This window comes from Dermacentor variabilis, chromosome 4 (genome assembly GCF_050947875.1).
Source record: "Dermacentor variabilis isolate Ectoservices chromosome 4, ASM5094787v1, whole genome shotgun sequence".
Classification (NCBI taxonomy): Eukaryota; Metazoa; Arthropoda; class Arachnida; order Ixodida; family Ixodidae; genus Dermacentor; species Dermacentor variabilis.
Genome location: NC_134571.1, coordinates 233809755 through 233831530, shown reverse-complemented (window position 1 = coordinate 233831530; position 21776 = coordinate 233809755). Strand labels below are relative to the sequence as shown.

The following is a 21776-nucleotide window of genomic DNA, read 5'->3' as shown; positions in this document are numbered from 1 at the left end:
CACTCAAGAGAGCTATACTTCGGTACTTTTAGATGGCACCGAATCCCTGCAAGACTCTGCTGCAATGCGCGGAACAAATGCCGCGTACGGAGAAATTCTCGGTGTTGCTCTTGCAATTCGATACGCCATCCGCGTTCCTGAGGAAGTGTACATATTGACGGACTCGCAACAGGCATGCCGGGCGTTCCTATCAGGACATGGCATCCCGAGAGCGGCGCACCAAATTCTCAAACATATCCCGCAAAATACACCAACCACATCTCCCCGCATCCACTTACTCTCGACCCCTGGTCATACCTCGCTGCCGGGTAACGAACGCGCACATGCGGTTGCCCGAGAAATTTCCCTCCGGGCGACTCGGCGTGGTGAGGCGACTAGTTCAGAGTGGGGGGATCCCTTGCTCCGTTACAAAGACATACTCCGTCATTATACACGCATTCGTCGCACCCACGCCGCACCACCGCCGTCCTTCTCGCGGGAGGAAGCAGTGGCATTACGCCAGTTACAAACCGCAACTTTTCCAAATCTTGTCTCTCTCAAAAAATTCTACCCACACTGTTATGCAGATCGTTGCCCTGGCAGCTCGCCCACAATCTTCCACGTCACGATTGAGTGCACTGCAAACCTCTTTCCTCCCTTGCCAACTCTCCTTTACCCCCTACGCAACAAAGAGCTGTGGGACGACGCCCTCCGCGACGGACCTCCCGAGGTCCTCTGAGCTGTGATACAACGGGCTCGAAACATCGCCGGAATCATCTTAGGGACCGTGGTCTGAGGGCTCCTCCCACACTGCTCTCGCCATTCAAATATTATTAATAAGATGTTTTAATCTCTCTCCCTCGCCTGTCGCGTCGGAGGTCTGCGTTTCATTGTTACGCACATTCTTGTTCACAATGGCGGCCCTGTTAAGCTTTTCCTCGGCTGCTTCAAGTCTCTTTTCAACTTCCTTCCGTGGATCACGCTCCCTGTTTGGCTCATTTTTGAGCTCTTGCACCTGTTTGACAAGCTCTTCCTGGAAAGCCTCCATTTTCTGCAGCCTAGTATCGACATCACATTGTGTGCCGGTTGGTTCGATGCCCTTTCCATTTTCATCTGTATTCTCACCTGCCTAGAGCGACCCCCCGCTCACTGCCTGCTTTACCGGCTTACTCGCCATGTATTGCACGGCTTTTTCCAAATGCTATAATACCATAATAATGCTACTTCAGATGCAAATACTACAATACCATACCACTATATCAATGCAGAGCACGTGCCTTTTAGCCAGAACTGATACGCACAGGATCCAAATCCTCAAAATGTCGCAAAGCAACTCTCAGCACTGTTTCGAAAGCGATCAATGTCGCGGAGACCGAAGGTATGACACGCTCTTGCACGCGCTCAACCACGCGGCCACGCTCTCACTTTCCTATCAAAAGCACGCACAGTAAAACTACCTAATAGCTATTAATCTTGCCACCTCCAAGCTAACATTGAAAGACTACAAACACTCAACGTCCCAACCGGCTGCACGTGTTGAAGCACGTGGCGCAAAAGGACGCTCTAACAATTCTGCAAAACCAAATGTGCACGAAACGCGCCAGCGCACCCGAAATACAAGAGACAAAAAAGAAAGAAAAAGAAAAACCACCAAATTACTATTTAAAGGCGAACAATTAGCAAATCAAAAACAGAAGCAAGCTATGCTGCTTCGCTGTGCAACCACAGCGCAGAAGTGCCAGATTTCTCTCTAGGTAATGTAGTGAGTACAGTGTAGTAGAAAAGCCCTATTCTAGTACACTGTAGTAGTCAGAAACTCTATGGCACATCTTTTGTTTTAGCTCTAATTAGAGCATGACGTCTCTTGGTTCTCCATGCCCGCCAGCCTCCCACGACCGCGCTTTCGAGCGTAGCCTTTTTTAGGGCTCCCAAGGGAGCGGGCCTTAGCTTTGTTATCTCCGCTACATTCGATATGTAGCATATCAACTTCGCGCGTTTTCATCATGGAAGCCAACGACTCGCCATCCGTCAACATCGGAGTAAGTGACCTTGTACGTTCCCGGAACTTCGAGGCACTCCTCAAAGAAAGCGGCAGGATTTTACGATCCCGCCAACCCTGCTCGTCCTCCACGGTTAATAAGCGAGCGCGAAAACCTCGAGTTACAAACTCCGGCCGTGGACGCGCACCTCCCAGAAGGATCCTGGCGAAAACTTCATTTGCAGAAGCGCCAGGAAATCTCGCAGCCTCCTGCTGCTGAAGAGTCGGCGCTAATGCAAGCGTCTCAGAGTTCCCCCACTGGTGAACCTCTCAGCGTCCCTGAAGCCGAGGACATAACCCCAGTAGTGAGCTTTTATTTTGTCTCACTCGTCACTGCGGAACACCTCGCTTCAGAGACGCAACCGTGCGCCCCTGACACACGCCTACCTCTCACCCCCGAGGACGTCCTTCCGGCCTCCTCCGAGAGTGACGAGAAGCGCGAAGAAAGCGGGGAAAGTAACGTATCAAGTCACGGCACATCTACAAGCGGTGCCAGCACATCGCCGGTTTCATCACTTCACGAAATCGCCTCCCCACAACTATCACCCTCTGCTGACAGTTGCGACCTTACGGCCACCACCACCAGTGACGAAAGTTCGACCTCAACGTTCGCCAGTGAAGGCACATCATCCCCACTGGCCTCTGAACCTTGCGCCGAGAACGCAACCCCTCCCGCAGTCAGTTCCGCTGCGGAATGTCACGATGGCCCGCACGCACGCAGCGACGAACAAGTATCTTCGCCCTCCTGCAATGCAGCAGGCACGGCAGCGGAGGAAAACGTGCTGTATATCAGCTCAGCTTGCGATCGCGATTCACCACGTCTTGTGGATTACGAGGCAACTGACTTGTGCAAACGCGGGCGACTCGCCTCAAACGCGCCCCGCGAAACACATCGGTGCGTCGTCTGCTAGCGGGAGTGCTGCGCATGCGTGTGACTCATTACCACCGCGCGCCGCGGCCTCCCCCGCTCCTCAACCCTGCCCGTCGCCGTCTCGTCTGCCACGGAGAATGCCGCGCCACATGTAAACACGGAAGTCACCGCCCTCCCGTGTTCCTCACTGCTTGCGCGTACGCGTACGACAGTCTCCTCTCCACGCGGCCGTCCTTCTCTCAACGGCGCACCTCCTGCTACTAAAGCCCCTCCATACACGTTTCCGCCGAAAGCGGCGGTGGCGCGTGGATGGAGGGGTTTTACCTGCTACCATCTATGCCTGCTACCACTCTCGCCGCCGTGCCGGAAAACATGAATGGCAACATGGACGAAGTGAATGGCAATGACGCTCCCACCCACGCGCCTGACTCAGAGCATAAACATGCAGGGGAGCCCCTCCTTTCATGCGCCTCCCAGCCCGCCCAAGGCTACGCGACGGGAAGGAAGGACGCTCCTCTCGCCCGGCCCCTGGAATCGGAAATAACAGCTGACTGTGGCTCTCGCAACGAGCGCAATGGACAGTTTAAACGCAATTCTTTTTTTTTTTTTCTCTTCACGGACTTACGCTCGTCTTCTTCCATCTTTATTTCTCCACACTCTTTTATTCCCCTTACCCTTCCCCCGTGCAGTACTGTTGAGGTGACCTCCTAAGCGAGAGACAGTTACAGTACTGCACTGCTCTCTTCTTTTCTCATTCCAAAATCACTTACTACTACTCTATGGCACGCCGCACCGCAAGCCACAGAGTTTCTCACTACATTACCTAGAGGGAAGTTTGGCGCTGCTGCGCTGTGGTATGCATGGGAATGCCGGTATATTGTAGCGAAGTGACGCAGCCGCTATACATCAGACGCATCAGCTCACCCGGGAGACGAAGATGAATGGTGATGAGCTCTGGCAAGGGCAAGTCCAAATCCACAGGTACGACGACGAGAAGGTTTATTTACTTGGTATTTTACCTTAAGTTAATACTGTACAAAAATATTTACAAACAGAACGATGTCATACCCGTCGTCGTCGGCCTGCCTGACCGGCCTGGTCTTCCGTGGTGAAGTTGCGCCGTCTGCTGCTGTCTACTTGCTCACTCCCAAAAGCTACTCGAACTATCCCTTAAATAATGTTGAATTCCAATGGCGGAGTCGGAGCAAGTCTTTCTGCTGGTTTCGGAGCAAGTTTGTTTCCATGACAGAGGGAGGGCGGAAGTAAGGTGTTCCAATGAGAGAGTCAGAGTGGATTCAGAGTGGGAGTCACGCCGTGGAGCAGAAAAAGATGCTCCGCCAAAATCGGCGAAGTGGACCGGAACTCTGCGTGACGTATTTCCTTTACCACGTTTGTCTGCTGGGAGGCGCCACCGGTCACGACTCGCGAGGAAGCAAAAGCTGCTGCACGCTTAGCGAGATATCCATTCCGCACTTTTAAAGATACAACAGGTGAACGGCGCTGAAGAGACAAGTGACCGGTGCGGCGGTGCTGGGAGCAAACAACGAAACGAAATGACAACCCGCAAGGTATCCTGGGTAACTCGGCGATAGAAGTTCCGCTTCCGCCTTGCTCCGGCGGCGCAGGTTGTGTTCCACTCGCGGATTTGGAGGCGTTGCTCTACGCCAGAGTCGAGTGCTCGCTCGCAGAGTCCGTCGGCTGCTCCGACTCCGCCATTGGAATTCAACATAAGCAAGGCAATATCATCAGCGAATCGCAAGTTACTAAGGTATTCTCCAACCTTGAGCAGCATGAACGGTTTAAAGAAGTAGGTTATCTGGTTACTTCCACTGCTAATCCTTATGTAGTGGCTTCAGCAAGTTCCGATCCGAGCACAGTGTTTCATTATGCCTGACGCGTTGCATGTGTGCTTTTTATAATCAGTACAGTTTGCCTTGTGCACACATTATAGCAGCTCGCCATTTTGCCCAGCAAGACCTTTTTAACAAAGCATGCATACCGGACAGCTGGTGTAAGGATCATTTCCTTAGTGACAGCTGCATGGTCTCAAGTGTGTGGTGACAAGCAGCATTCAGCTGCTGCCATCTGTGAAGCTCGACACTGCTAAAGTGTCGAGCTTCACAGATGGACATTCACAGATGGACACTCTTGGACATTTCACAAAGCCCTAAGGCTTTGTGAAATGTCCAAGAGTGCGGCTAATGTATTATCTAATTGTGGTGAGAAGGAGCTAATGGAAAAACTTGCACCATGCGAGGCATTCTTCAGAAACTTAACCACCTTTCCTAGTAATCAAATTACAGTTAGCTTACAACGTACACCAGCTCCATTACCCCAAATGACAGTTACAAGCAGTTGCAGGCATTCCTATAGTACACATTTTGTTGTACCTTTGGTGAAAGCAAGAAGAGGACGGCCAAAAAAAGTCCAAGCTATTAAGCACATGTTTTTGCCATTGCAAAAGGAAATGGTAAGCCTTGCAATGGTGACAGCAGAGATGTTAAATGTCTGCAAACGCTACTCTCTTTCAGATGCCGATTTAGTACAGGGCACCTCAATATCAGACAGCGTGATTAACGTAGCACAATACTTGATGCATGAAAAGTTTCCTCACTGGGATGGCTTTCAAGATGTGCTACTTGGTCATCGTTTACTATATACTGAAGTAAAAAGTCCTTTTATTAAATCTTGCATGTCCGAAACCCCAATCACTGGCTTACAGTAACGAATGTTGACGCTGACGAAAACAGTCTTTGTATACGACTCAACTGACCAAGATACTCCTTCTGATGCCGTGCAAATCTGTCACCTGCTAAAATTGCAGTCACCAACGCTGACCATTTGCACTGAAGGGCCGCAAAACCAGTGCAACACGCTCGACTATGGCTTGTGTGCAATTGAAAATATGTATTATTTAGCATCAGATGGGAGACCAGAAAATTTAAACCTTAGTCAGGGTATGCTGCGCAGACATTTGCTGAAATGCATATAAAAAAGGCAACACGGAAGATCTCCCACTCACAAGCTATTCGTGTGCGGCCAAAAGATTGTATTTACGAGTTGCATTGTGTATGCAGGCAACCGCTGTATGGCAGAACAGTACTGGAAATTTAACTTTCTGCCGCCCCCTGCTACGCTTCCCTTCCCTTGGAATCCAGTTCGTAACCCTTAATGACCATCGGTTATCTTCCCCCCTCATTACATGTCCGGCCCATGCCCATTTCTTTTTCTTGATTTCAACTAAGATGTCATTTACCCGCGTTTGTTCCCTCACCCAATCTGCTCTTTTCTTATCCCTTAACGTTACACCCATCATTCTTCTTTCCATAGCTCGTTGCGTCGTCCTCAATTTCAGCAGAACCCTTTTCGTAAGCCTCCAGGTTTCTGCCGCATATGTGAGTACTGGTAACACACAGCTGTTATACACTTTCCTTTTGAGGGATAGTGGCAACCTGCTGTTCATGATTTGAGAATGCCTGCCAAACGCACCCCAGCCCATTCTTATTCTTCTGGTTATTTCAGTCTCATGATCCGGATCCGTGGTCACTACCTGCCCTAAGTAGATGTATTCCCTTACCACTTCCAGTGCCTCGCTGAAACCTATCGCAGTTTACCTATCGTAAACTGCTGTTCTCTTCCGAGACTGTTAAACATTACTTTAGTTTTCTGCAGATTAATTTTCAGACCCACCCTTCTGCTTTGCCTCTCCAGGTCAGTGAGCATGCATTGCAATTGGTCTCCTGAGTTACTAAGCAAGGCAATATCATCAGCGAATCGCAAGTTGCTAAGGTATTCTCCATCAACTTTTATCCCCAATTCTTCCCACTCCAGGTCGCTGAATACCTCCTGTAAACATGCTGTGAATAGCATTGGAGAGATCGTATCTCGCTGTCTGACGCCTTTCTTTATTGGGATTTTGTTGCTTTCTTTGTGGAGGACTACGGTGGCTATGGAGCCGCTATAGATATCTTTCAGTATTTTTACATATGGCTCATCTACCCCCTGATTCCGTAATGCCTCCATGACTGCTGAGGTTTAGACTGAATCAAACGCTTTCTCGTAATCAATGAAAGCTATATATAAGGGTTGGTTATATTCCGCACATTTCTCTATCACCTGAGTGATAGTGTGAATATGGTCTATTGTAGAGTAGCCTTTACGGAATCAATGCCTGATCCTTTGGTTGACAGAAGTCTAAGGTGTACGTTCCTGATTCTATTTGCGATTACGTTAGTAAATACTTTGTAGGCAACGGACAGTAAGCTGATCGGTCTATAATTTTTCAAGTCTGGCGTCCCCTTTCATATGGATTAGGATTATGTTAGCGTTCTTCCAAGATTCCGGTACGTTCGAGGTCATGAGGCATTGTGTATATAGGGCGGCCAATCTTTCTAGGACAGTGTTCCCACCATCCTTCAACAAATCTGCTGTTACCTGGTCCTCCCCAGCTGCCTTCCCCCTTTGCATAGCTCCTAAGGCTTTCTTTACTTCTTCTAGCGTTACCTGTGGGATTTCGAATTCCTCTAGGCTATTCTCTCTTCCACTATCGTCGTGGGTGCCACTGGTACTGTATAAATCTCTATAGAACTCTTCAGCCACTTGAACTATCTCATCCATATTAGTAACGATATTGCCGGCTTTGTCTCTTTACGCACGCATCTGATTCTTGCCTATTCCTAGTTTCTTCTCCACTGCTTTTAGGCTTCCTCCGTTCCTGAGAACCTGTTCAATTCTATCCATATTATAGTTCCTTATGTCCGCTATCTTACGCTTGTTGATTAACTTAGAGCCAGTTCTATTCTAGCTGTAGGGTTAGAGGCTTTCATACATTGGCGTTTCTTGATCAGATCTTTCGTCTCCTGCGATAGCTTACTGGTTTCCTGTCTAACGGCGTTACCACCGACTTCTATTGCGCACTCCTTAATGATGCCCATAAGATTGTCGTTCATTGCTTCAACACTAAGGTCCTCTTCCTGAGTTAAAGCCGAATACCTGTTCTGTAGCTTGATCTGGAATTCCTCTATTTTCCCTCTTACCGCTAACTCATTAATCGGCTTCTTATGTACCAGTTTCTTCCGTTCCCTCCTCAGGTCTAGGCTAATTCGAGTTCTTACCATCCTGTGGTCACTGCAGCGCACATTGCCGAGCACGTCCACATCATCTATGATGCCAGGGTTAGCGCAGAGTATGAAGTCTATTTCATTTCTAGTCTCGCCGTTCGGACAAACACAATACAAAAGTTTGTTTCCTTTCGTTATAGGCGCATTTGGATTTAAAGAATTACCTGATATAATGAACCTATTTTAGTGCATAGGGCGGTTTGTTATAATCGGGTTTCGGTGTATCTACATCATCATCATCATCATCATCAGACTGGTTACGCCCACTGCAGGGCAAACGCCTCTCCCATACTTCTCCAACTACCCCGGTCATGTTGTATCTACAAGCTACCAGTAAACACTGACACAGACCGGTGATGTGAAACTTTTTTTACCGTTCCAGAGCCCCGGTAGCAATCTGCCTGTACACTTTAATGCTGCTAAAAGGTTTATTTGTTCATTATCAGTGCATTAACTTAGATCTATTGGCAGCTGTCAACTGCTTTATGGTTGCCCGCGGCATCGGGATTGCTAAGGCCCAACCACAAGGAACAAGTTTGCAACATATTTTTGGCCGGCTATTTGATTTGACGAGGGCACAATTCAGCACCTAGAGCATCAACCCCAGCATCTCATCGTTCTTGACGACACCAGCTGGCGTCGATAATCCGCCAGGAAGGTGTTTCTTGTGGTTGAAGCTTTAGTGTGGGCAGGTTCACTTTGTATTATTCAATTTGATAACCTGATCAATCTGCTTCTAAGTAGTAGCACGTATTTCGGATACTCAACTGTGTTACAAAATTTCAAAATCGGTCTGGTACGGATTTATCAACCAAAATCTGTACTGAAATTGCCCACATTACCTTCTCGTTGCCGCAAATCTCTCGGCGGAGCCTGACCACTACAGAGCGCGTTCTCGGGTGGCGGATAGAGAAAAGTCTTGCAGTGAAGCTGTGCTAAGCAGCTTCATGCAAGACAGGCACTTGTGCCCGCTGTGAGGATTGGGGGGTCAATCCCATCGCTCGTAATCAGTTGTCAAGATTGGAGTCGGGCATAAATTAGATGGTAGCTGGCCCATGCCGTCGTCCAACTTATCCACGCTGAGGACGTTGTGAAGGGAAGGACTGCTTCTCATCGAGAACGAGGAATATGGGTTTATTTACAGTATCTACATCAGGACGTTCCAGTTCATCAGTCTAGCATGACTGCGAGAGAAAGTACACTCAGCAGCCGCACAACAGCGGTTTATAAACACTCGGTCCTCCCTCGATCCAACGGTGAGGGAAACGTTCGACCAGTCATCGTAAAGGAGCTGCCTCTCTGCGGGAGAGACACCCACACACTTCTGCACAGGTTCACGGCCCCCACCGACGTCAGACGGTCTTCGCAGAGCTCGGGGCTTACGTGGGGAAAGCCACAGCTGACCCCTGCAGCGCGGCCGCCGGTGCTCCATTGTCTTGCCTCTTGAAAGGCGCGTGGGAAGCGGCCTCCGAAGACGTTCCCTCGGCAACTCCTCCGCTCGCGGCAGACCAGGTCGGCGGTGGCGTGTTCAGTCATAAAGACTGGTTCGTCGAACTCATCTCGGCAATCCCGCGACGCAGAGTGGCGGACGTCTCGCGTTGTCCTGCGGACACAGTAGACTTAGTGACGCCGTGTGGCTAGAGGGTTGCGGTGGCGTTCCAGGAAAAGTTGACGCCGCTGTAGTAACTGGCTGGCAAAACTTGCACCTCAGCGGGCCGTTCTTAACACCGCGGACCAAGAGGCTAAGAAAATGCTATACAGCAGCACTCAAGTTGTCACAGCGACGTGTTCATCTCAGAGTGCAAGTTGCAGATTCTTTTTAATCCTTTGTACTTCACCTGTGTTTCTCCCTTTTGTACAGGTGCACTAGATGTAGCCGCTGCATGCATTCACACTACCATGAAGACTTCAGGAGCGTCTGTGCCTCTATCTAAACATTACACTATTGTCTAAGATGGAAAATCCGACTTGCATAGTTTGCTGTAATGGTTCTGCCAATAAAAAACTCATTATACACATTTATTTTCTTGCAAAGCTGGCATTGTATATGTAACAGGCTAGTGCAGCATATAAGCAATAACTTTTTTTTACTTTTTTTGCAGATGCATAACACTCACCTGCTATGAAACCAACTTGCACTGCGTAGTTCATACGAAACACAGAATATGACTGTGCACCATCTTGAGTGCCTTGGCAATTTTTATTTAGAAGTATTTTGTATCAGCTATGCAGCACAACTTGGCTTCCATGTTCAAGAACAAACTAGCCTACACACAGAAGTTTCTTTTTGCACTGCGTTAAGTATGTGCCAATTAAGTCCTAGGCGAGTCTTTTTAAATACTCCTCCTTGTTCAGTTGCTTGTCACTGTCAAAATTGAGGCAAGGTATACCTTTGTCTACAATTTTTATTGGCCATGAACACAAATGAACAGAGATGACAGCATTAAAAAAATCATGCTAAAGGGCAACACTCTATAACAACCCAACACTCAAGTTCAGATTACACTGTTTTGCAATGAACTCGCTCGAAAAGCACAACGCACATTTACTGTTCAGTTGTCTTTCACTGTAGCATTGGTGATCACGTATTGGGCCCCTGTACCTAATCTGAGCATACTTTAAAGAATCGTAACACAATTCAGTAATCAGATCCCATTTTTGCATACACTATACATCCGTCTCTTTTTTTCTAGAACATTTTCTGGGTATCCCATAGACATTTCGCTGCAAGACTTGTGCATATTACATGGATGTTCACTGAACGTCTAGAAAAGGGCATTTGAATGTTACCTGAAAATGTCCACAATATTAATTCAAAGTTATGCCTATTTTGTTTGCATGAAAGAATACAGCACAATTTATGGTGTATGACAGTGTACCCCATCTAAATATTACATTAATGTAGCAGATAAATTTGTATGCTCATTAAAAGAGCTATATAAAGGTAGCTAACAGGCCTGGAGTGTGGCCTGATCCCAGTGACCACAACCGATAACGCACTCCTTCACCAGAGCAGGGTTGGCCACCCTGGTGCAGTACATGGCCACGACGTCCTATATGAATACAACAATCAAACCCCGACCCTCAGTCCCCAGCAGCTGTGAAACAACTGACCACCGCGGCGGTCAGACCTGCCACGCAGCAGAGGGTGCTAAGAATCCCTGGTTCCGGACAGGCCGCCATTGGAATCTGAACCTCGCAACGTTTAACGCTAGAACGTTATCTAGTGAGGCAAGTCTAGCAGTGCTATTGAAGTAATTAGAGGGCAGTAAATGGGACCTAATAGGGCTCAGTGAAGTTAGGAGGACGAAAGAAGCACATACAGTGCTGAAAAGTGGGCACGTCCTGTGCTACCGGGGCTTAGCGGAGAGACGAGAACTAGGAGTCGGATTCCTGATTAATAGGACATAGCTTGTAACATACAGGAATTCTATAGCATTAACGAGAGGGTGGCAGGTCTTGTTGTGAAACTTAATGAGAGGTACAAATTGAAGGTCGTACAGGCCCACGCCCCTACATCCAGTCATGATGACCAGGAAGTCGAAAGCTTCTATGAAGACGTGGAATCGGCGATGGGTAAAGTAAAAAAAAATACACTATAATGATGGGCGACTTCAATGGCAGGGTAGGCAAGAAGCAGGCTGGAGATAAGTCAGTGGGTGAATATGGCATAGGCTCTAGGAATAGCAGCGGAGAGTTATTAGTAGAGTTTGCAGAACAGAATAATATGCGGATAATGAATACCTTCCGCAAGCGGGATCGCCGAAAGTGGACGTGGAGGAGCCCGAATGGCGAGACTAGAAATGAAATAGACTTTATACTCAGCGCTAACCCTGGCATCATACAAGATGTGCGCGTGCTCGGCAAGGTGCACTGCAGTGACCATAGGATGGTAAGAACTCGAATTAGCCTAGACTTGAGGAGGGAACGGAATAAACTGGTACATGAGAAGCCGATCAATGAGTTAGCGGTAAGAGAGAAAATAGAGGAATTCTGAGGTATTCGTCATTAAGTAAGGAAGAGGACCTTAGTGTTGAAGATATGAACGACAATCTTATGGGCATGATTCAGAGATGTGCAAGAGAAGTCAGTGGCAACTCCGATAGCCAGTAAGCTATCGCAGGAGACGAAAGATCTGATCAAGAAACGCCAGTGTAATGAAGCATCTAACCCTACAGCTAGAATTGAACTGACAGAACTTTCCAAGTTAATCAACAAGCGCAAGACAGCTGACATAAGGAAGTATAATATGGATAGAATTGAACATGCTTTAAGGAACGGAGGAAGCCTAAAAGCAGTGAAGCAGAAACTAGGAATAGGCAAGAATCAGATGTATGCGTTCAGAGACAAAGCCGGCAATATCATTACTAATATGGATGAGATCGTTCAAGCTGCTGAGGAGTTCTATAGAGATTTATACAGTACCAGTGGCACCCACGACGATAATGGAAGAGAGAATATTCTAGAGGAATTTGAAATCCCACGAGTAACGCCGGAAGAAGTAAAGAACGCTTTGGGAACTATGCAAAGGGGGAAGGCAACTCGGGAGGATCAGGTAACAGCAGATTTGTTGAAGGATGGTGGGCAGATTCTAGAACAACTGGCCATCCTGTATACGCAATGCCTCATGACTTCGAGCGTACCGGTATCTTCGAAGAACGCTAACATAATCCTAATCCATAAGAAACGGGATGCCAAAGACTTGAAAAATTATAAACCGATCAGCGTACTGTCCGTTGCCTACAAAATATTTACTAAGGTAAATGCATATAGAATCAGGAACACCTTAGATTTACGTCAACCAAAGGGCCAGGCAGGATTCCGCAAAGGCTACTCAACAATAGACCATATTCACACTAGCAATCAGTTGATAGAGAAATGTGCGGAATATAACCAACCCTTATATACAGCTTTCATTGAATACGAGAAAGAGTTTGATTCAGTAGAAACCTCAGCAGTCATGGAGGGATTACGTAATCAGGGTGTAGACGAGCCGTATCTAAATATACTGAAAGATATGTATAGTGGCTCCACAGCCACCTTAGTCCTCCATAAAGAAAGCAACAAAATCCCCATGAAGAAAGGCGCCAGGCAATGAGATACGATCTCTCCAATGCTATTCACAGCGTGTTTACAGGAGGTATTCAGAGACCTGAATTGGGGAGAATTGGGGATAAGAGTTAACGGAGAATAGCTTAGTAACTTGCGATTCGCTGATGATATTACCTTGCTTAGTTACTCAGGGGACCAACTGCAATGCATGCTCACCGACCTGGAGAGGCAAAGCAGAAGGGTGCGTCTAAAAATTAATCTGCAGAAAACTAAAGTAATGTTTAACAGACTCGGAAGAGAACAGCGGTTTACGATAGGTAGCGAGGCACTGAAAGTGGTAAGGGAATACATCTACTTAGGACAGGTAGTGACTGCGGATCCGGCTCATGAGACTGAAATAATCAGAATAACAATGGGCTGGGGTGCGCTTGGCCGGCATTCTCAAATCATGAACAGCAGGTTGTCATTATCCCTCAAGAGAAAAGCGTATAACAGCTATGTCTTACCAGTACTCACGTACGGGGAGAGACCTTGAGGCTTACGAAAAGGGTTCTGCTCAAATTGAGGAACACGCAACGAGCTATGGAAAGAAGAATGATAGATGTAACATTAAGGGATAAGAAAAGAGTAGATTGGGGTGAGGGAACAAACGCGTGGTTATGACATCTTAGTTGAAATCAAGAAAAGGAAATGGGGGGGGCATGGACTGGACATGTAATCAGGAGGGAAGGTAACCGATGGTCATTAAGGGTTACGGACTGGATTCCAAGGGAAGGGAACCGTAGCAGGGGGCGGCAGAAAGTTAGGTGAGCGGCTGAGATTAAGAAGTTTGCAGGGACAACATGGCCACAATTAGTACATGACCGGGGTAGTTGGAGAAGTATGGGAGAGGTCCTTGCCCTGCAGTGGGCGTAACCAGGCTGATGATGATGATGATGATGACGACGACGACGACGACGACGATGATGATGATGATGATGATGATGATGATGATGATGATATGGGTAGTCTGCTTCACTACATGAAATGGGTATGAAAATGTGACGTATCTGAGGGATAAACATAATTCCACGTTCACAATAATTGGTAAATAATTGTTTCACATACTGACTTCCACTACACTATAACACTGTTGAGCGTGCAACAATTTTCAATTAAATAGGTAGCAACCTGAAAGCTTATTTGTATTATTAAACATCTAGAGGAAAATCTACAAATTAAATGTGGTGTGGAGAAAACACGTAAACATGCTCAACTTATGGCTTTCATGATTGAGCTACTAGGAATTTATGGCTTTTTGTTATTTCGATGCAGGCTAAGCTAACCAATAAAAACTAAGACTTACACAGCATGCTTTGCACATTGAAATTCATATCCCCCTGTTGTTTGAGTGCTTCAGGTCAGGAGTAGCTGTTCTAGGTACTGTAACGCTTCCATCATAAAGTTAACCCGTATGGCCTTTTCTCTGCACCAAGAAACAAATGTAAATAATCATGTGAAAGTTACTACACACTTCTTTCTTAGGGATTTCAGGGTTGGTAGAGCACACGAAACGCACACGTAGCCCAACAATTTATTCGTTGACTGCACTACTAAACATCCTACCATGCTGCGGTGAAGCTATGCAGTTGACCCACCCCTTTTCCACCGTGCCTAACCGCATAGGTCATGTGCAGAGTGTCACAGAATTCTGTTTCGAGGATTCTTTGCATGTGCTAATGTTTCTCCAGCCATTGAGTGTAAGTAAATTCCAGTAAACTCCCATTAGTGGGTCCTTGCAGCTTAATGAGAGCAGCATTCCGGGGAAAGTTGGTAATCCAGTACTCAACTGATATTGCGCAACAAAAAACGACACGGACGTAAGTCCTCTCTTACGTCCGTGTCGTTTTTTGTTGCGCAGTATCATTTGAGTCCTTGCAGCTGTTTATATTATGCGTTAATGTGTCATGCTCATAATATGTCATGCTACTGTTCCACGTGTAAGTATGTAATGCTATCTCTTAATGTGTCAAGCACCTAGAAGTGACAACACCACTATGTTCTTTAAGTCCAAACGTTCACCTGTCTGCCAATCATGCATGCCGGCATGACGTGCAGATAAGAAATCAAGCTCACTCTACTGGCACATCAAGCTTAGCCTGCTCAAGCTTGGTGGAGCAAGGTTTTGTTAATTCATCCATTTATTAAAAACTCCTTCATCAAAATGTGTTCACACTAAATCAGGTGTCACACTTTCGGAATAGATGGCAGGGTGCGAAGCGGGAGAATGGTAATAGAACAGCCACGATACCACTTTGCTTGAGCAAACTTTCAGTAGAGCTAAAACCGAGTTCAAGCATGCCTAGTGCATCAATTAATGCAGCTTTCACTGGGAAAGACATCACAGGGTGCTGAGTGCAAGCAGAACAGAGAAATGAGTTGCTGCATCATGTTGTATAACATGGTGCCACTGTGGGCAGAAGGAAGTGGCTTGATACAGAACAAAACGGTTCAACGAAGGATTACTCCGTAGCATGGTGATGAAGCAAAAACAGCGGCCGAGTGCACCCGCGTCTAGGGCGAGCTGCCTCGGTGTTCTGCGTTTAGTGTTCGCGTAGACCGGGATGCGGTCTGATTGATTTAGATTGGAGTGACACGGTGATACGCACTCATTGCTCAAGCTCCCATGCTTTATTCCAGGTTGCCAACCGAGTGCTCACATTTGGCTAAATGCTGTTAATAGACACTACATTACCCTCCTTGGGGAAAATGAAATGAATGCGGACACAATGTGATTAGGGAAACCATAAACGGAAAACAGTTCACTGTTGAAAAGTCGTGAATGTCTCCTACGAACAAACAGTCACAATGTCAGGTTGCGAAATCAGAAAGATGGCGTGGAAGCTTTCTGTTTCTCTTTGGGTAGCGCTCTCTTGGAGAACTCTGGTGCAATGCAGGTGGTGCAGGATCTGGCACTGAGGTGGGTAGAGGATATATGATGTCGTCACAGTCAAATGATGTTTTGGCTGGTGCTTGTTTAAGGCCAGAGGCATCTTTGAAAAAACTTGAGTTGCGCGTTATTACTCTATTTCCTCTCGATGCCTTGATTTGTGATCCATGAACGCTGACAATGGTATAAGGTTCTGGATCATAGTACGAAGTGAACTTGTCGTGTCTGTCTTGCTTGCACAAGACTCGCTGACCGACACAGAAGCGATGTGGTTGAGCATGCCTTCGTGCTTCAGCATGTTGTTTGTTGTATGCCCTTTTCTCGCGCACAGTTGTTTTGAACTTTGTTATGTCTTCCGTTTCCGAGGCAGCTTCAACATAGCAAGGCAGAAGATTTCTCATTGGTCTGCCAAACAGCAGTTCATACGGTGATCTTCCTGTAGTTAAGTGTTTTGAAGACCTGTATGGCATCAGGAAAGTGTCGAGCTGTACTTTCCAATCTATGTTCTCAAGCTGACTAGTGTGAACATGCTTTTTCAATGTTCTCATGAACCGCTCAGCTTCGCCATTAGCTTGAGGCCACAAAGGTGTGATCTGATGATGCCGAAATCCCAATTCTTTCGCGAATGCAGCAAACTCTTTGCCTTGGAATGGTGGCCCATTGTCACTTTTTACCTGTGCAGGGATTCCAAACTGGCAAAACACTTGTCGTAGGGAGGGAAGCACATTGTTTGCACTTGTGGAGTGTATGACTTGTACCACTGGGTATCGTGAGAAGTCATCTAACACCACCATAGCGTACTTTCCATCTGGGAAGGGACCACAAAAGTCGACTGATACTTCTTCCCAGGGACCACTGGGTAGTTCCGTCATGGCAAGTGGTTCTTGCTTTGCCTGGGGAACAGCTGCTTGACATGGTAGGCAGCTTTTAATCAAAGTGCGCACGAGCTTATCCATGCCTGGGAACCACACTTTTTCTCTTAACATTTGTTTTGTTTTCACAATCCCTTGATGGCCCTTGTGGGCAAGCAGCACTGCTTGTTTCTGCAGAGTAGCGGGAAGAACTAGGCGTGTTCCTCGAAGGACGATGCCCTCGGGCGTTGTTGTTAGTTCTGTTTTTACAGATGCAAATCGCTTCAGCTCAGCTGAGACCCAGCTGGTGAGTGTGGGGTGCTGGATAGCACTGATAAGTGACTGTAGCTGCTGGTCTGCTTTCGTTGCATCAGCGACTTCTTGAATTGAGAAGGCCTTTGGGATGTTGTGGCGCTGGATAAAGTTGACATACTCATTATGTACTTTGTCGATGCGGGCACACATTTTCGTTTCAGGAACTGAATGCCTGGAAAGGTAATCGGAAGGGTTACTACTTCCTGCAGTGTGTTGTACAACAAACTTGTACTGTTGAATGCGTAGAGCAAGGCGCTCAATGCGGGCAGATGGTGATGATCTTGGGTTTCCCAGTATGCTCACTAAAGGCTTGTGATCAGTCAGCAAAAGGAAGTTGACTCCACAAAGGTAAAGACGGAAGTGCTCCATGGCCCATACAGCTGCGAGCATCTCACGTTCAATTTGGGAGTAGCGACTTTCAACTGGTGTAAGCGCTCTACTTGCATAAGCTATCACTGCAATGTCTTCACTGTCACGCTGTGTAAGGATAGCACCCAGTCCATGTGGACTTGCATCTACCACCAATTCTGTCGGTTTGGATGGGTCAAAGTAAGCAAGGGTGGAGGCATCGGACATGGCTTGCTTTAGGCTCTCAAGAGCATTTTGCTGTCGTTCTGTACACTCCCAGACAACATCCTTCAGTGTCAGTTCACGTAAAGGCTGTGTGAGGTCAGCAAGATTTCTCAGAAATCTGCCTGAATAGTTGATCATTCCTAGCAGGCTGTTCACTTCTTGTGGTGATTCCGGTGTTTTAATCTGTAGGAAGGCTGCTATCTTCTTAGGATCAGGACGAACTTCGTCAGCTGAAAAATTAAGTCCAAAGAAGTTCAGTTCACGTTGATGAAAGCGGCACTTCTTTTCATTCAGTGTCAATCCAGCTTCTTGGAGTCGCTGCAGAACGGCTTCCAAGGACAAGTCGTGCTCCTGTTTTGTTTGCCCAAAAACAAGAATATCATCACTAACATTCAGGACAGTGGGGATACCATTGAGCACTTGGCGTATGGTGTTCTGAAAGATTTCAGCTGCACTGCTGATGCCGAAGTTCAGTCGTTTGTAGCGAAACAAGCCATGTGTTGAGAACGTGGTGAGTTGCCTTGAGGAAGGGTCAAGTTCCAACTGGTGATATCCATTTTTTAAGTCGAGATTGGAGAACATTGTTGCTCCATTTAAGGCAACAATGATGTCATCCACTGTTGGGCACAAATGTCGTTCCAGTTGAATGGCAGTGTTCACAACACGCATGTCAATGCAGATTCGAATTTCATCAGGCTGATGCTGTTTAGGCCCAATAACCACAGGGGACACCCACGGTGTAGGTCCTATGGCTGACTCAATGATGTCTTCTGACAGGAGGCGTTCAAGTTCTTTCTCTGTGGCGTCACGTAAGGCAAACGGAATACGCCTGTGTGGTTGTGCAACCGGTGGGACAGTGTCGTCCACAAAAGATGAATGTGGTTGTTTTTAGTTCTCCAACTCCACTAAACAACTTGGGGAATGCTTCCACGATTGACTTGTCACCTTGATGCTCATTAACTTGGTATGTGATTTGGACAAGCCCCAGGTTGGAGGATGCTGTGAAGCTTAAGAGTGGTGCACAGTTTCCTCGAATGACAAAGATGTCTTCTTCAATGCAGTTATCTTTGTATCTCATTGTGACAGAGACTTTGCCTAGATGTTCAAGCGGAGATGTTGCTTTGTATGGGAACACTCTGACGGATGTTTCCTGGAGTTTCACCTTTAGCCGATAGCTCTCAGTCATTTTCGCCGACAAGTGACACTGTTGCACCTGTGTCGATTATGAAAGTGACTGGCACATTGTTGACAGTGACAATAACTTTTGGAGATGGGCCTGTCTGAGGTGAGGTCGTGGCAACGAAAACATACTCGTCACTGCTTGAACTGGTGTCACGGGTAGCAGCGCATTCTTTGGTGCTAGAACTCTTCTTACTGCAGACTGTCTGATTCCTGTTTGGACCATTGTCACAGTCCACTGCTTGTACCATTTGTCTCGTTGAACGACAGAATCGTGCAAAGTGACCAACCTTGTTACATGCCTTGCATGTATTGCCCCATGCAGCACAACTTGATCGTCCGCCTTGGTGAGGCCACTTGCCACCGCAGTTGCGACAATCTGCTGATGCGACACGAGGTCGTTGCGGTGCATAGGTTTGTCGTGGCATCTGTCGGCTGTTTCTTTGGTGTTGGCCATGGTGCTGTCCTTCCTTGTGCACTGCGAGCACCACCGCAGTGCCATCGACGTTCTTTTCGATTTCGGATACATCCCGTTCGACATCCTCAAGCATTCTTCCTTGTTTAAGTAAGTCTGGTAAAGTGAGGGAATGAAGCATTGCGTATTTGCAAAGGCGAGACGACGTTGTGGCGACGATTATTTAGTTCTGGACTTCAGCGTCGACATTCTCGAAGTTACAGTGGCGAGAGAGCTGCCGGAGGCGCGCGTAGAAGGCGTCCAGTGGCTCACCAACGTTTTGCTGGGCTTGGCGAAATTTGTAGATCGCAAATGTCGAGTTCACTCGCGGGACGAAGTATGCACTCAGTTTCGCTCGTGCGGCATCGTATTCTGGCGTCGATGGGCTCTGCGTGGTCTGGGTCGTGCTTGTAGCTGTTGTAGCTTGTGTAGGGCAGTCGGGGAGGGAGCGAAATATGTCGTAGACTTCCTCGCCCACGTAGTGCAGGAGGAGCGCTTTCTTGCGTGCATCTGCCGTGATATCACACGCTAAAAGAAAGTTCTCGAACCTTTCTATCCACTTGGTCCATTCGTGACCAGTATTGTTGGCGTCTGTGGCGCGAAGGTCGAAACTTGGGAAGGGAGGGAGCGCGTATGCCATGGCTGCGATTGCCGGTTGCCGCTTGCTGCTGAGGGATGATACGACGGAATGACTTTGTTTGGCACTCACATGGGACCAAGTAACACTACTGACACCATTTTAGTGTTCGCGTAGAACGGGATGCGGTCTGATTGATTTAGATTGGAGTGACACGGTGATACGCACTCATTGCTCAAGCTCCCATGCTTTATTCCAGGTTGCCAACCGAGTACTCACATTTGGCTAAATGCTGTTAATAGACACTACACTGCGGTTACGGATACTAAGAGCTGAACACGTTGCACCATCTGGGGCGGTATGCCCCATACTATGAAAGAACTCAGCCATCAGCAAGAGCATGGAGTTTTCTACTAAACTGAGTACAGGGACTTCCCTTACACCATACATCGGCACAAATTTCAGTGCGAACACCCAACGTGCGTAAACTCTATGTTAGTTTGCGGTGGCGGCGCTCTGCACTCACTGTTTGGGAGCAGCAATAATTATTCGTTACTACATAATAGGTGTAAATTTTCTCGGACGCAGTACCAAATCTCGCACTAGAAATGCTGTTTGCAAAACGCGCTACCTGTCCATCCAGACGCGGAACAGAATGTAGCGCTTGTCCTTGTCCGCCTTTCTTGTTTCCGTGTTTTTATCGCGCTAAGTTACTACTTCAAGTTATAGCAAGCCGAAAGCAGACACACTTGTTTAGATACAAACATTGTAAAACTCGACGTAACCGCATCATAAAACTCACCATCAGACTCATCATTGTTGAAAAGCATTAAGAAGTGATTCTAACGCTTGGAATTCAAACAATGCGCATAAGAGACGCGAACTCACGAACACTAAGATTCGCTAGCATATAAGAAAATTGGATTGACTTGCAATGCTTGCCCGCATCTGTTTCGTACCTGAACAATGGAGGTGTCACAGCTGGTTTCAGCATTTAATTTGTTTATTACTATGCGCCGGTTCTGCAAGAAGCGGTGTCAAAGCGAAAGTTCTGCGAACGCGCTACTCGTTTTGCATATCCAATGCTCGGTCAGCTACATACGATGCACCGCGCCAATGCACATCATACATTACGTTCCCTCTAGGTCAGTCCTTGTTCACGGCTCTTCAACGCGCATGCCTGCTAAACGCTTTTCCGGTGAGAGAATCACACTCAAGTCTTATGTGAAGTGTGCACGCGAACGCACAGGCTCAATTTACAGAAGCATAATAAAACATTCGAAAAAGCGCCGGCTATGGCTGATGACTGCCGCTGCACGCTTCACAGCATAACTACCAATCATGCTGTAAAGAGCACTCATTCATTCATCTAAAGAAACCTGCACAGCATTATCATTGAACTAAAAAAATACCCTATGCTGTGAAGCTGCGAGCTCAGTATGAAGTTTCATTGCCTCTCCACACATAATTAAACGCTTTAGTGCATGAAATTCTATCAGACCATGCGATCTTATTAGAATTCATGAAGCTTCACAGCCCTACACAAGCGTTGAGGTAAAGCCCTCGCCAGACGCCAACACATCGCGGAATCGAACGAATGTCTCCACAGTGCGCTTGTGCTAAAGGTGAATGTAACCAATTGCTGCCGCTCCGCTCAAGATTCAGTCTCAAAGCGTGAAATTCGGTCATATCGTGCGAAATAATTACGAACTTGTTGAACTTCACCACACTGCCCAAGCGTTGAGGCAAAGCCCTCGACAGACGCAAACACATCGTGGAATCGAACGAGTGACTTCACAGTGCGCTTGTGCTTGAGGTGAATGTAACCAATTGCTGCA

At 47.2% G+C, this 21776-nt stretch overlaps 1 pseudogene; it reads right to left on the bottom strand.

The window, feature by feature from the left end:
- Positions 1–19201: 19201 nt before the first annotated feature.
- LOC142578541 (uncharacterized) lies at positions 19202–20001 on the bottom strand (annotated as a pseudogene).
- Positions 20002–21776: the final 1775 nt, after the last annotated feature.